General features: G+C 50.7%; 1 protein-coding gene across 2 annotated transcripts in view; it reads right to left on the bottom strand.

Annotated features, from left to right (window-relative positions):
• The window catches only part of ZBTB7C (zinc finger and BTB domain containing 7C), a 284,091-nt gene that overhangs the window by 120,651 nt on the left and 148,068 nt on the right, over positions 1-15,372 (bottom strand). The window contains exons 3-4 of one of the 2 annotated variants that reach the window (XR_008557778.1): positions 9,833-9,894; positions 1,960-2,177 (exon numbers count right to left, since the gene is read on the bottom strand). The gene's annotated coding sequence lies outside the window, so the exon portion shown is untranslated. Of the gene's footprint in view, positions 1-1,959; positions 2,178-9,832; positions 9,895-15,372 lie in introns of those variants that run through there. The other variant, XM_028155623.2, reaches the window with a different exon arrangement.

A 15,372-nucleotide genomic window follows, 5' to 3' on the forward strand; every position in this document is an offset into this window, starting at 1 on the left:
AAAGAAGGAAGGAAGGAACAAAGGAAGGACGGATTAATTCAAGTTATTTATGAACACAGCCAGGTGGGTTGGGGTGAGGGGAAGAAGGCTTACTGATTGTAGTGGTATGGGTGAAGCATCTGACACTATTTTAAATGTAATATCGGATGGAGCAAATAAGTGAATATGTTTATGGTTTTGGGTTTTCACTGCGGAAGAAGGACACAGAAATATGGGTTGGGGGAAAACAAGGGGGACCCTTAGATTGGAATTGGACTCATGATTTCTAACATATAACATGTAAGTGTATATGCATGTATATGTTGGATGAAATGTATGTGTATGTATATGTGTATACTTGCATGTATTTCCTATTTCTGCTGCCTGGGAGGGCCAAGAAGCAAAGACAGCCAGCAGCAATGCGCACACTCAGAGCCCAAAGCGTGGTCTCTAATACCACTCCCACAGAAAGGAAGCAGGACCCCTCAGAGAAGGGCGAGTCCAGTGCTGGGCAGGTCCAGGATGAGCCTGCGACCTCCTGTCACACCAGAAAGTAAGAAATTGCTCCAAGACAGGGATGGCAGCCTATCAGTATCATGCGAGTCAGCCTGCAGGGGCTCCCACGGATCAAATCTGTGGCAACTGAAGCACCCGTTGACTACAGTAAGAAATAATAAACTCCTGGAAAACGGGAATTCATCGGTCCATATAAGTATCAGACAGATCAATACATTTGACGGCTCGGGGTAGTAAATGCATACTACGTACAATATAAATACACTCTGTGGCTGCCGGTGAATGCCCAGGCCCTTTGGTAATACAGAGGCAGTGCTGGAGGTGGAAGAGCATCGTTTTGCAACCATCCTGTTAACGATCAGGCCAGAGTCACCCATGGATGCTACGCCCAGGGGCACATGTACAAAGAACAGAGTCCTTGAGGAATTTTAAAGTGTCTCCCCATTGACTAGTTACAAGGGAGAAAAAAGGTAATTATTGTAAAGTGGAGAAATCAGACAGCACCTTACCTGGGAGATCCCAATTAACATCACCAATGGGGACCAATGCCCTGAGTGCCTCCAGACGGGGTGGCATGAGAACCCAAGATTGCCTATGCCAGTGGTCGGATAACTCCTTAGTCAACAGAGCCAAATATCAACAGTACAACGATTGAAATTGCTTTTGAGAGCCAAATTTTTTACACCTAAACTTCTTCTAACTCTACTTTTTCAAAATAGACTCGCCCAGGCCGTGGTATTTTGTGGAAGAGCCACACTCAAGGGGCCAAAGAGCTGCATGTGGCTCGCGAGCCACAGTTTGCCGACCACAGGCCTATGCAATCGGCCAGGAACACACTCCTCAGGTCTAATGACATGGAAACCTCAGACAAACCCAAAAGGAGGAATATGTTATTAAACATAAGGAGACATTGTACTCCTAAAAAATGTCGAAGTCATAAAAGACAAAGAAAGGCTGCAAAATGCTCCAGATGAAAGGAGACCAGAGACATAACAACTAAAAGCAACAGCCGACCCTAGAGGGGGCCTGTTGTTGGAGGCGGAGGCGCCATTAAGGACATTACGAGGTTAACTGGTGAAACAGGAATACAGATGGTAGGCCGCTAAATTAGATGAAAGTGCGTGGTAATGTTACATTTACTGATCAACCATACTCTGATTACATGGCAGCATATACCTATCCTTAGGAAACACTGAAGTAGTTAGGGGGTGATTTCCGTGTGTATGAACACTTAAACCAAACGTGTGTATGAATAATTAAAAGAGAGCACCACTGATAAGGGAAATGGGGTAAAACTTTAACCACAGATGAGTCAAGGATATAAGGGTATTTGTATTGTTTTTATTTTTGCAGCTTTTCTGCAAGTTGAAATTTTTTCCATATAAAACAGTTTGAAATGTCTATGGCAACCTGTGAATGAATGATGCTCCCCTCTCTGCAGGGCAGGCTCTCACCGGTCAGGGGACCCTTGGCAGGTGCCAGGTCAGGGGGCAGATCCACAATCCATCGGGGGTTCAATGTGGCCTTGAACAAGTGACATTCATCTCTGTACCCACCTCAGGGGCTGTGGGACAATTAAACCCGATGATGCTGGCAAGTGCTTAGCTCAGGCCAGGCCATGGAAAGGGCTGGATCACCAGGCGCTGTCACTTCACTGGCCTTGTTTCTCATCAGCATAAGCCCTGGAGGAGGAGGGTGCAGAGCTGAGGGCTGCCCGTGGTTCCAAGAGCCACGGGGGTACTGCAGCTGGAGGGTGCAAGCAAAGGGAAAGGACGCGGTAGGTGAGGAAAAGTGTAGGTCAAGGCCAAGAGCCCAGGGCTAGCCTCCGGTGGATGAACTCAGGGCCCTGTGCTCTTGGCCCTGACCTACATTTTTCCTCAGCTACAAAGTCCTTTCCCCACAGCTCGCCCCCTCCTTCAGGGCCCCCTCCTGGACTCCCTTGGCACCTTGCTGGAGCTACTCCAGTCCCTGCCTTCACCTCCTCCTGGTGAGGGATTGGATGTGGCATTTCAGAATGGGTTCACTGTGGCCCCATCTCCCCTCTCCCAGGGGAACCCGCTGGGACAGCATTGTTTTAGTAAAAACTGTGATCCCTGGAAAGTAGATTGGGGAGAGGGCACTGGGAGACCCTGAAATAGGCTCTAATATCAGGTCTGCCCAGATGAGACTACTAGGCCTCCCCCTTCACCCCTGGTCTGTCATTTGGGGAAGATGCATGTGCCATTGTCTCCACTTGTCCCTCCAGCCCTCTCTCCCCCCTGTGCCCTGGAGGCTGACCCCTTGGGCTCCTTGCCCTCTACCCTCCCTTCGGTCAGCTCAGCAGTGGGGCCCCAGGAGAGGGAGGGAGAGAGTGGAGGTCGGGTGTCTATGCCTGGGCTTCTTGTCTTCAGGGGTGCCTCAGGTCACAACCCAGGTAGTGTGGCCCCTTCCACAGCACCCTCACTATCTCTGCTTTCAGCACCCTGTCTCCGTGTCTCTTCAGCCCCAGGGGTGTCACCATACTCAGTGCTAGGGATCCTGCCCTGGATCCTATGGCTGCCTTATACCCTGCACCGGCCTTTGGATCCAACTCTGTTCAAATCACCCACTTTGCATGGGCCGCGTGTTTTCTGCCAGGGCCCGGCCTGGAGCACACACCTGTGGAGGGAGGCAGCGCCTGGCCCGGTGAGGCGGCGTTACCAGGCTCAGGGCGGAGACCCACCGCGAAGCCATTCAGGCTCAAAACAAAAGCACGGGCTGAAGGGCTGCTGCTCTGAGCCTCCTCCTGGGCTCACTGCTTCCTGTTCCAACTTCCTTTCATCTTTTCCTACTTTTCCTATTACTGTGTTTTTCTAAAGTCGTTGTTAACGGAGAAGCATTACAAGAAGGGAATTAAAAGGGAGAAAAGTGGGTGCAGGAATGCCTTTCTTTTTTTTGGTTTAAACCTTTTGTTATCTACTCTTTAGGAACCAATTCAGCTAGAGGGACACGTGGCAGGACACATTCTTCAATATTAGTGCCCAGAGACTCGGGCTCTTTATTATTCATCCGAGTGAAAGCAGAGTCGTCTGGCAACCTCTCGATGCATTGTCCTACTTCAAAGTGAAGAGGAACCCTTTCAGGGACAGAGAAACCCTGACTTGCTGTGTCTGAAACACGTGCGGCCCGGGACAAAGTGATGGCCCGGGTGTCAGGGCCCAGCAGGCGAGGCTGCCTCTTCCTTGGCCCCAACCTGCACTAGACCCCCCGCCCCAAGGAGCCCAGGGTGGCCTCGGCTGGGTGGGAAGGCCTCTCCTGGTCCCAGGAGTGCGGTCTCCCGTCTGCAGAGCCAGAACTGATTCAGAAGGGGGCCCAGGGCCTGATGGCTCAGGGACCCTGAGGCTTAGGCACCAAGAGCGCTTTGCATGCCTTCCTGGACCCCCACGCCGCCTTCACCTCTGGAAGGAACCGCACAGTCTGGCTCTCAGCACTCTCCAGTCATCCAGAGGTGTCACTGTGGTGTTTCTAATGGGGCCCCAAGGAAGGCGGTGAGCTTCTGAGCTCACTGGAGGCTCGCTGTCCTGGAGGACCATGGGGGATTGGGGGTGGGCGGTGAGGAACTGAAGCACCCAGCTGGTAAGAGCAGGTAAGCAGGTCTGGGTCTGCTGGCCCAGGTTGTTATGTCAATGAATGCACGTCCTTCAGGGGGCCTTCCAGCTCAGCGGGGAGCCAGGGACACAAAGCCCAGTGTGGGGCTGCAGAAGGCCAGGGAAGGCAGATGCCTGGGGGCTGAGTGGACCAAAGAGGGCTTCCTGGAGGAGCTGGAATTTGACAGATGATTAGGCAGTAGAAAGGAGAGAAGGGGAGGGATGGGCAAGGAGAACTGTGAGTGAAAAGCTCCAAGGCCCAGGTGAGAGTGAGGTGTGGGTGTGGCAGGAAGTGGTCAGAGGTAAGGCTGGAAGGACCTTGACTGCAAGCAAAGGTATTTCTTCTTTCTTTTTCCCTTTGCTTCCTTGAGTAATCCTAAATCCACTATTAATCTCCCGACACCTATCTTGTTGATACATGCCTATTTCCCTGCACACCTGTCCACATTTCTGATGGAAATGTATTAGAAAAATCCCTCCATTCGGCTGGTGATTACCATGGTAATGAGGCACGCTCACTGAGGGACCAGGTCTCTGCTTGAGAACAAGGTTCTGAAGTCACCTGCTTTCATCTCACTTATGTGGTGCCCGGGAGAGAGGAGAGTGAAGTGAGCATGGGGGTGTGTGAGGGATGGGTTCCTTCTCTGGGGAAGGCTTGGCAGACAGCAGAGCCCAAAGGCCCAGATGTGTTCTACAGGAAGCTGGGGGTGGGCCAGGTGGGGGTCAATGGTCAAGTCCTGCACACCTTGCTGCTCTCCAGTGTGCATCCAGCTGGGCAGAGCTCTGCAGGATGCCATGGGAAGGAGGATCTGAGCCTCCAGGTGCCCAAGGTCAGGAACCTTGGCTAGAATATTATTCCACCCTCCTCCTCTACCGCAGGAACCACCTCTTTGCCTCCTGAAACATTACAAAGATGCTATTAGAATTGTTTCTGCCTCTCACAGGATTATAGCTGAAGGTCTGGTGAAAGCCCATTGTGCTGTAACTATTTCATTTAGCCTTGATGCAGTCTATTTTGTTTTCAAGTGCTCCAACCAGACTGTTTGGCTTCAAATCCCAGCTCCACCACTTACCGGCTGTGTGACCTAGGGCAACTTACTTAGCCCCTCTGTTCCTTCTCACTTATAAAAGGCAGATAATATACGTTTGTCATGTGTAGCATTGTTGTGAGGATTAAGTGAATTAATACATGCAAAATGGTTAGAATTCGCCCGTCACAGAGTAGGAACTCAAACATTCCCAGAATGAAGCAGAGCCTCCTCCCACAGTGGACAGGGGGGACTGAGGGTACAGCCAGCATCCTAGACTTTGCATAAACGACACCTCACCTCCTTCTCCTGACACCCCCATTTACCCTCTCTGAACAATGAGGAGACTGAGCCCCGAAAACCAAAGCTGCATGGTGGAAATGGAGGGCCTGGGCTGGAATCCAGACCCCCGGCCTCCCTGTCCTCTGCTCTTTCTATTTCCTTCCCAAAGATACGGGTTTGCTGGCCTCTGGCTGTCCTGTTCTCCACCCCAAACCAGGACCTTGTCTGCCTTCTCAAGCCCAGTCATGCCCTTACTCTGACGGAGTCCTGGGAAGCTCAGGCCTAGGGGCCCAGGTTCCAGGGCATTCACAGCCTGAAAGGACATGAACATCTACCGCTTTTCATCACTCCTGCAATTGCCCTCTGTGAGACGCTAATTAAAAACAATCACCGTAATAATGGTTCCTTTTATTGCTTGCACTGTTCTAGGCTCTCCACTAACTTCCCCTTTGAATATAATATTTGTCATAAATGGAATTGTGCTACGTGGCACCAGACATCGTGTAATCCAAATCAGGCCGCGAGCTGTGGGCTCTGCCGTATAAGTCCCACCCCACCAGAGGAAGCTGACAGGCCATTACTCTGTGTCCTGCACACTCTGGGCGGCGATAAGAAAATGCCACCAATTTGATGCTTTATCTGGTTGCAGGTTGAGGCAAGATATTATTTCAATCAAGATAATGATTCTATTTCTCGGGCGGAAATGAGATTTTTTTTTTCTCATTGCCTTGTGGGGGTGCCAGCAACATCTGTCTTGGGCTTGAACAGGTCGAGCCAAAGTTAGAGGATTTTCTTGCAACCTGAGAGAGAGCATCAACATGAAGAAGAACTGGAAACAAGGGGCTCGCTTGCAAGAGAAAAACATACATGCCAGGCCTATGTGGTTCTACAGTCAGTTCTATGTGGTCATTTCTAGGCATTAGACAAAACCTGTGGAAGCAAAATTTGGAAGATAAGCACGCAGGCTGAGCCCTGTCTGGATTTCAAGGGAGGCAAATGGCCATAAAGGCAATAACAACAAGGAGCCGCACAGATCAGACTCTCAGAGCCTCCTAAGCCTGCCTGTCACGTGGGGTAAATTTCCTGCGTGACTCAGCTGACAGATGACCCAGCCACTCTCTCGACTCTCAACACCTCCGACTCTCGACACCTCCTACAACAGGGAGCTGGCCAACAAAGGAGCCTGTCCATCACGGCCCCGCCCCTGTGATGAGAAAGCACCTCCCAATTACAGTCCAGTCACTTCATTAAAGGGAACCACAGTGAACATCACGCGGTCGGACACTGCGGATCTAAACACGCTTTGGGAACCGCACACATTTCGGTAAGTCCTCGAACCATATGCAGATGGCATGGTGCGATAGATGCGGCAGGACAGCAGTGATTTGGATGAAGAGTGAATTCAGTGAGGTTTTAAATTATTTTAAATGTTCGGAAATTTCAAGGGCTGCACTACAGCATCTCAAACTCTTCGTACGTGACTTGTGGTAATGAGGAAATAATAATTGGCCATTCTGATATCAATTGTTTACATAGGGATTTAAGGAGTTTGGAAATGCTTGTAAAGTTCTTGTGGATTTTGAACATTCCACTGAGAGCTGACTCGGGGAATTGCTCTCTCTCCAAAGAAAAGGCCCATTTCAGCTCCATCCCTTTGGAATAGCCCTGCTGCTGCTGACTCTTGGGGACCCATTCTGCACCAGAATCACCAAACTGTTGAACTCTTAACCACACCTTTGTTGGGGTGCATAAACCATCATGGGAAAGTAACAAAAAATCCCAGAAACATTGGGAAGAAGGCTTTGCACAGTATACTTTCTGTACTTTTGAATTTAGAGCCATCGGGCTGTATTAAGAATAAAATTAGTTAAAAGGCACACAGTGTTCCAGTGTAAACAGACTCTGACACCATTGATTTCTATTTGAATACCCACACTCTTTAAAATGCAAACTTATGAGAAGGAAGGTTACTGCTGGGTCAGGTGAAAACTCACTTGGCTGTCTTCACAGCAGAGACGCTCACAGACATGGTGACAAATGCAACAGATGCCCCACTCAGATCCCCTCAACCTGCTGGGCGCCCACTCCCCAGCGACTTTCACCTGGGATGTACTCGGACCCCTTCTCGTGGTCAAGATGATGCCTGGAGGTTGTGTCAGCAGCACCATTCTGGGTCCCGATGGCTAATGAGGGGATAGGTGAGGCCTGCCCCTTGCCTCTGGTACAGACATCTGCAGTGCAAGTCACATGGATCAGGCCAAGGAGACACCTGTGCTGTCTCATCCTTGCTCAGCCACTCCTTCCCTTTCCTGCTTTCCTCTCTCTGACAAGTGTTCCTTAGACCTCTCCCTAGATCAGTGGTCGGCAAACTTCGGCTCGGCAAATGAGTTTGCCGACCACTGCCTTAGGGAAAAACACTTAAAAAACATTTCAATAATGTACTAATGTCTTTAACGTGAAGTCAAAACTTCTGGGTAAGGGTAATGCCTTACAGCAGTGGTCGGCAAACTCATTAGTCAACAGAGCGGCAAACCGCGGCTCACGAGCCGCATGTGGATCGCGAGCCGCAGTTTGCCGACCACTGCCCTAGATGCATCCAGTGCACCTGAACCCTTGTCTCAGGCTCTGTTTCCAGAAAACCCACCCTAACTCAGTCACCAACGGCTCCAAATGGAGCCCCCCTGTGTCTTCCAGAGGGTTGCCCCTGGTGACAGGATCACCCATGATACTCCTTCTTCAAGGGCAGAACCATAATCACTTTCCTGCCCAGCCAAAGACCACCAGGCCGACACCATGTATCCATGAAAGCCAGCGCAGCAAAATGGGGACCATCCAGAACCGAGAGTTCCTCAACCAGACCCCTGCGGGACCACACGAGTACTCTTCCTCCCCAGAATGAGGAGCAAAGGCGGGGCAGACCCAGAAGGCCTGTCCCACAATCAGATATCTAGTAGCTGCCGCAGAAAGTCAGCTCCACCACTTACTAGCTGAGCGAACTTGAACCAAACGCTTAACCACTTGGAGCCACAGTTTCCTCATCTGCACAATGGCATACCTGATGGAGCCTCTGAGGCCCATGTGAGGCGGTGTTGAGCATGCTGCCATTGGCGACTCAACATAAATACTGGTGGTTGTTCTTGACATTTAGAAGCTTCCTCTGGTTGCTTGGAACAAGTAATTAATTAACCTCCACGAAACAAATACAGCCCAGCTGCCCCTCATTCTGGGCATAGTCTCACAGAGCTCCCTGTGGGAGAAGCAGCTCTGGGGACAAGCAAATGGACGCTGGGAGACCTGTCCATCTGGCGCTCAGGGTGTGTCTCCATCATTGATCTCACGGTGTCTGGAGGCCCTAGGCTGCAGCTGTCTGGGGGGGAGGGGGCTGTGTGTGTGTGAAAGAGACAGAGAAATATAGGGAGGATCCCCAATGTGAATTTCCTATAATCTATCTAGTGTATATAGTGATATCAAATACAGCCTTGAATTTGTGGAAGGTGAAAAATCCATTTGTGGCATGAGTCACAAACTGGCAGAAACTTAATTTTATTTGCAGAAACGAGGGTGACTTGATTCCAGCCTGACTCTTTGCACATGGGCCATTTATGAAGCCCTTCCAAGCCCTTTACCACCTGGCCCTGCCCAACCTCACCAGCTCCCCATCAAACCCATGTCTGAGACAGCCTTGTCCAAGGCCATTGGACTTCCCACCTAGTGCCCTGCTCCTCCCTCCTCCACCAGCCCGTTCGAGTCCCTCTTTCCCCAGGAGGTCTTCCCAACTGCTCTTTGTCACCAGCATTTCTGCCTGTGCCACGGGAGCCAGAGCGGGACGGTCTGCCCGTTCATACGGTGTTTCGATGGTCTCATGTACAGATGTCTTCTCTCCCTACACTGGACGGACAGCAGCTCCGTCCCAGAGCCCCGGCTGCTGCCTCTCGTATTTCAGAGGCTCCAGCCAGTGCCAGATATTCTCAGCTTAAGGAAAGGTTTGGGTCATAGGACTGCTCTTAGGTTAACACACTGTTAAAGGGCCCATATGAGAGTTTACTATTCTGAATAGGGTGAGCCTAGCACCAAACTCAGAATTGTGCAAACTGTTTGTGGTTTCAAGGTGAAAACACGCACATCTTCCTCATCCCCAGAGGAGCCCTGCTCTCCCTGTGCCAGCGACCACAAGGGAGGACGCTCTTTCAGGAGCCAGTGGGAGCACTCTCCACTTAGAGGGCAGAGCTGGGTTCAAACCATGCACCTTCCACTCAAAGCCTACAGTCCTGGTCCAGCCCCACCCAGCCAGAGGCACCTTCCAGAAGAAGAGCCGGAAGACAATTCCGTCAGGTCACGCTCCCTTCCCCAAACAGGGAAACCCGCCCACTCATCAGGAATACTGTCAAACCACAGGCCTAAAAAAGCAAAATTCGTACTCACAAGCAACGACGCCTTTGTCTTAAATTTCAGGCCAGTAGTTTCTCTGCAAACCTGCTCATTTTCTGCAAAGAGAAGAAATGGATGGAGAAGTATATTAGCATCTGCTCTGAGCATCCTTCGGCAGTTTCCTGGCTGACCTCCGGCTTCTGCGCCTTCCCTGCATTCTCACTCTCAGCAGCACACTCCCCTCCCAGGAACACCCTGTGCTAGTTGGGTGGGCGCCCCTGGCTCCCCGCAGAATCCCACCCCTCCCAGGCCGTGGGCTCCATCCATGCCACCTCCCTCCCCCTCCCCGGCGCCATGCCAGTCTCAGATTGACCACTGCCTCCAATTCCCTGAAGGCACTGGGCTTCTTCCCACTCTGGAGTGAGGCCTCTTCTGCTGTAGCATGGGGTTGCCTAGCAACCCTGCTGCCAGCTCGGAAGGCCCTCCTAAATTGGACCTCACAGCACAGGGCATCTCCTTGTACAGCTGCCTGAATCTTAACAATCTGGTTCTGAATAATAACACAATGGTAATTGCATGCATGGGCCCCAAACTACATTTAAATAATGTTCAAGAGCTGACACAAACCAACAAAGGCCAGAGAACGCATTGCGAGGGTCAGCTCTAAGGCCAGGCAGGACGTTCCGTGCGGGAGGAGCTGACACCACAGACTTGAGTTAATGACAATGCCAACCTCAACTGTGAATCCTCCTGCCTTCTGCCTGAGTGTGTCACCACTTTAATGTGTTTTAAGTGACTTTGGGGTCTGCAGAAGCAATTAATGCCCAGAGGTAGTGATGCTTCAAGAAAGGATGTCCTTTAGTCCTTCTTTTGGGGGGAGTGGGCCGGGAGGATGGAGGGATACAGAACAAGGAGGGAGAACAGTGCTTGAGCGATTTCCCTTGGCTTTTATAACTACAGCCAAACACATTTCAGAAGGTGGGAGAAAGAACTTACCAAGAGAGAGAACCAGACACTTGCTACCTTAGTGAGGGACAAAAATCAACATGACTGATGTGTTTCAGGACAAGACGTGAAGGCGAGGAGGCCTTGACACTGGCCAAGGCACAGACTGAGCAGCTTAGTGGGGTGTGGGAAGGCCACGCGGGCTAGAGTCCGGCCTTCACACCGCGTCCCTGGCGGAGGGTAATGACTCCGCTCAAGGCAGACGAGCCTGCGCACGTGGGCAGCGGCCAGCTGGCAGCCTGCTTCTCGTGGAGCGATAGCAGCGAGGGCCAGCGATCGGCCCTGACAATTTGAAAGCCTAAAGCACATTTTTTGGAAAAGCTCAAAATGCTCCTGTAAGGGACTTAAGCAGATATTAGCACACCCATGTTCATAGCAGCATCATTCACAGTCAGCAGGAGATGGATGTAACCCAAGTGCCCATCAACGGATGGATGGGTCAACAAAATGTGCCATATACCGACAACGGAATGCTATTCAGCCTTAAAAAGGAAGGAAATTCTGACAAATGCTACAGCATTGATGAATCTGGAGGGCATTATGGGAAGTGAAATAACCCAGATACAAAAAGACAAATACTATATGATTTCACTTATATGAGGTCCCTAAGCAGTCAAATTCATAGAGACAGAAAGTAGAATAGAGGCTACCAGGGGCTGGGGGTGGGGGTGAGAAATGGGGAGTTAGGGCTTGATGGGTACAGAGCGTCAGTCTGGGAAGATGAAAACGTTCTAGAGATGGATCGTGGCGAGGATTGTGCAACAATGTGAATGTACTTAATGCCACTAAATTGTACACTTAAATATAGATAACGACTTAAATTGTTTGCTATGTGCATATTTTACAATTTTAAAAAATGCCCCTGCAATAGCAGTGCAACCTACACAGCATTTCTCTGCAAGACTTCCATCCATGTCCATCAAACCCTGTTCTCAAATTGGCCTGTGCCGTCCACCACTCTGACAGGGAGACGGTCACCAGGACTCAAGGACACTGGAGAGGAGGGCGCTGGGCCAGGGAGACCGTGGCTGGCAAGCACAGCACTGGTGCAGCACAGTCGCAGGCAGAGGTGTCAAAGGTTGAGAAACAGAATTCTCTTGTGCTCACCTCCACCATCACCCTCAGAATGTGGCCGCCTAACACCCAAACAGTCCCATTCACCATGTCCTCTGCCTGCCTCCTTCCCCGACACGTGGGCTGCAATGGCACCCCCATTGTTACCCTTGGCTCACTCTGTGCTCCCTGCCTAACAAGCCCTTTCCAGTGCCCCCCCCACCTGATCTAATACTACTCTTTTTCTTTTTTAAAAAAATATTTTTATTGATTACAGAGAGGAAGGGAGAGGGAGAGAGGAAGAGAAATAGCAATGATGAGAAACAATCACTGATCAGCTGCCTCCTGCACACCGCACACTGAGGACTGAGCCCACAATTTGGGCAGGTGCCCTGACTGGGAATTGAACTTCGACCTCCCGGTTCATAGGTCGATGCTCAACCACTTAGCCACACTGGCCAGGCAATCCTCCTCTTTCTTGTGGACCTCCAGTAAGCTCCCTCTTCTACCAAGCCTTCTAGATACCTCCCTCTTCTGCTTTCTCTGAGTGTCAGAGCCCTCAACAAAACACTTGCTTAGGTCCTCATGTCTGGAAGTGACCCCTCTCCCAAGAAATCCCTAGCAGGACCCTGGTCAGGGATTGTCACTAATTTTTTCATCTACCACAATCCCTCTCTCAAGGCTGAGCACTCAGCGGGCTGCTCAAGGCTGCTGGAGGCGGCCCTTTCCCAGGGAATCTGACCACAGCTCTCCTGCTGCGGGGGTGGAGGGGCGCACAGCCGTGCTGGCCGCAGAGCCCTGCAGCTAAGCTCTCCAGATGGGCACGCATTCCCACCAGTTCTGTGGAGGTGTAATGCAATGTGTGCAATAAACAATCGAGCATTTACAGATTTTATTAATTTGGAAAGGTCATTAGAGCTAACAGCTTCTCCGAGTGAGAGCGAATGAATAGCATAAATTATTTTTTTCAGGGTCCTGATTCTTTTCTTGGAATGTCCTTTAAGCCTTAAAGAATAGTGTAACAAGTAAAAAAAAAAAAAAAAAGGGTGGGGGGTGGGGGGGTGGGATCCAGGCTTTCAAGACAGGAAAAGCCGGATGGGAGCTCTGGGTGAGCCTCTTCCCCTCTCTGAGAGTTAGACTTCTCTGCAAACGGAGGGTGTGGACGCCAAGGGCCCTTCCAACTTAAACAAAAATAAAATTATGAATCGAGGTGAGAATGTCAAGTTAGCAACCTTCCAGGCTAACAGTTACTTCCCTATCCTCACCCATCCTCCCAGGTGTTGGGCCCACTTCCCCTCCAGAGAGGTAAGGTGTGAGTTCTTAACCCCTTCAGCCAGCAAAGAGCCCTAGTGATTGTAGGTGCCTCCCCAGACCCCGACGGGGGCTCTCAAACCCGACAATCTGGCTGCCTTGCTCTCATTAGATCATTAAGGAACAGTCTGGACTAATAACTTGTTTTCTCGAATCTCCAGGAAAGACTGGGAATGAGCCAAAGGGCATCATCTAGACTCTGTCTCCCCAGCCCCTGGCTCTGGGACCAGTCCATGCTGTCTGTCAAGGCCCAGACCTCTGCGGGCAGATAGCTGCCCATGCTCCCCCCTCTCTCCCCAGGAGAGAAGGAAGCAACCTCTAGGGACTGCAGGGCTCCGGCCGCAGCCCATGTGGTGGGGAGAGACAGCCCTCGCCCAGACTGTGCAGGCCAACACGCCTTCTCTCTATCCTCAACCTCCTTCTCTCTGCCCTGAGGGTACACAGGCACTGGGAATCTGTCTGCAAATGTGTGCCCAGCAACACCATGCCCCCACCTCTGGAATCAAAGCTGTATGACTCACAACACTAATATTAACATTAGCAGTAATATTAGTTAATATTAACTAGTATTAGTGAGATGCTCTATGACTTCAAAAAAGCACAGCTGCTCCTGGACTTAGAGTTACATCTGATAAATGTATAGTAAGTTGAAAATATCACTAGTTGAAAATCCATTTAATGCTACACTGCAGAGTATTGGTTCTTTACCCTTGTGATCGTGGGCAGACTGGGAGCTGTGCCAGTGAGGAGTATGGCTTGCAAATTGCTAGCCCGGGAAAGGATCGACATTCAAACGCTGAAGTACGGTTTCTAGTGAATGCATCACTTTCACACCATTGGTCAAGTCGGAAAACACTAGTCAAACCATCGCGAGTCAGGTACCATCTGTATTTCCCCACATACTTGCCGGATACCTGCTGCACCCCAGGGTCTTTGCTACCTGCTGGGGACACAGACATGAGGAGGTGTGGTTCCCGCCTGCAGACTCTCTCCAGGGAGATAAGGCACAGAGAAGCTGAGTGACTGTCTCAGAGTCATCCACCGAGCATGCTAGGCCTGCTCGGGCCAAGCTCTAGGACTCAGAGGCCTTTCCCAGCTATCCCTGCATGGCCTGCAAATTCAGTATGAAGTTTAGCCTCCAGGGTCACCCAGAAGGAACCAGCCAGAGGATGGCATGGTTGGGGACAAGTGGGAGTTCATGTCCAGAAGGAAACAATGCCTGGGAGTGCCACGCCAGGTTTGGTCCTGGACATCCCAAAGGGGCATGCCCTGGGCTGGGGACAGGTCACAGCCCACTGCAGACTTGGCCTTGGCCCCTCATGACCTCTCAATAAAGGCCCTCTTCTCATCAGCAGTCTCTGTAGACCTTCAGAGCTGATGCAAATTCATAAAACCTTTTTGTTGTTGTTAATCTGCCTAACCCTTCTCTTGCAGGAACCACGACAGCAAGAGAGCCTGGCAGGTGTGATCAGTGGTTGGGCGTCGACCTATGAACCAGGAGGTCACGGTTCGATTCCCGGTCAGGGCACGTGCCCAGGTTGCAGGCTCGATCCCCAGTGGGTGAATGGATAAGTAAACTGGTATATCCAGATAATGGAATATTATTCAGCACTAAAAGGAAATGAGCTATCAATCATGAGAGGATATGGAGGGAACTTAAATGCATATTACAAGTGAAAGCAGCCAATCTGAAAAGGCCACATACTGTATTATTATAACTACTAGCAGCCCTGCACATGAATCCGTGTGCCAGTAGCTCACTGCCGCCCTTCTGTAGCTCTCTGCCCACTGCCCCACCCTCCTGTAGCTTCCCGCCCCCACCTCATAGCTTGCTGCCCTGCCTCCTCCTGTAGTTCTCCGCCACCCACTTGTAGTTCGCTGCCCCACCCGCCTGCAGATCCATGATCCGGTCTTATGCTGTTGGTCGTTATGCCTCAGGGTGTAACGGATAATTAGCATATTCCTCTCTTATTATATAGGATGACATTCAGGAGAAGACAAAACTAGTGGTTCCCAGGAGGAAGAGAGGACGGATGAATAGGTGCGCACAGAGGAACTGTAGGGCCGTAAAAGTACTCTTTATGATGCTGTGATGGTGGATACATGTCATTATACACTTGTCAAAACCCATAGACTGTACAACACCAAGAGTAAACCCTACTGTAAACGAGTGGCGATGGCGTTATCAATATTAGTTCTTCCACTGTAACAAATGCGCCACACTA

This window comes from Eptesicus fuscus, chromosome 12 (genome assembly GCF_027574615.1).
Source record: "Eptesicus fuscus isolate TK198812 chromosome 12, DD_ASM_mEF_20220401, whole genome shotgun sequence".
In the NCBI taxonomy this organism is placed as follows: Eukaryota; Metazoa; Chordata; class Mammalia; order Chiroptera; family Vespertilionidae; genus Eptesicus; species Eptesicus fuscus.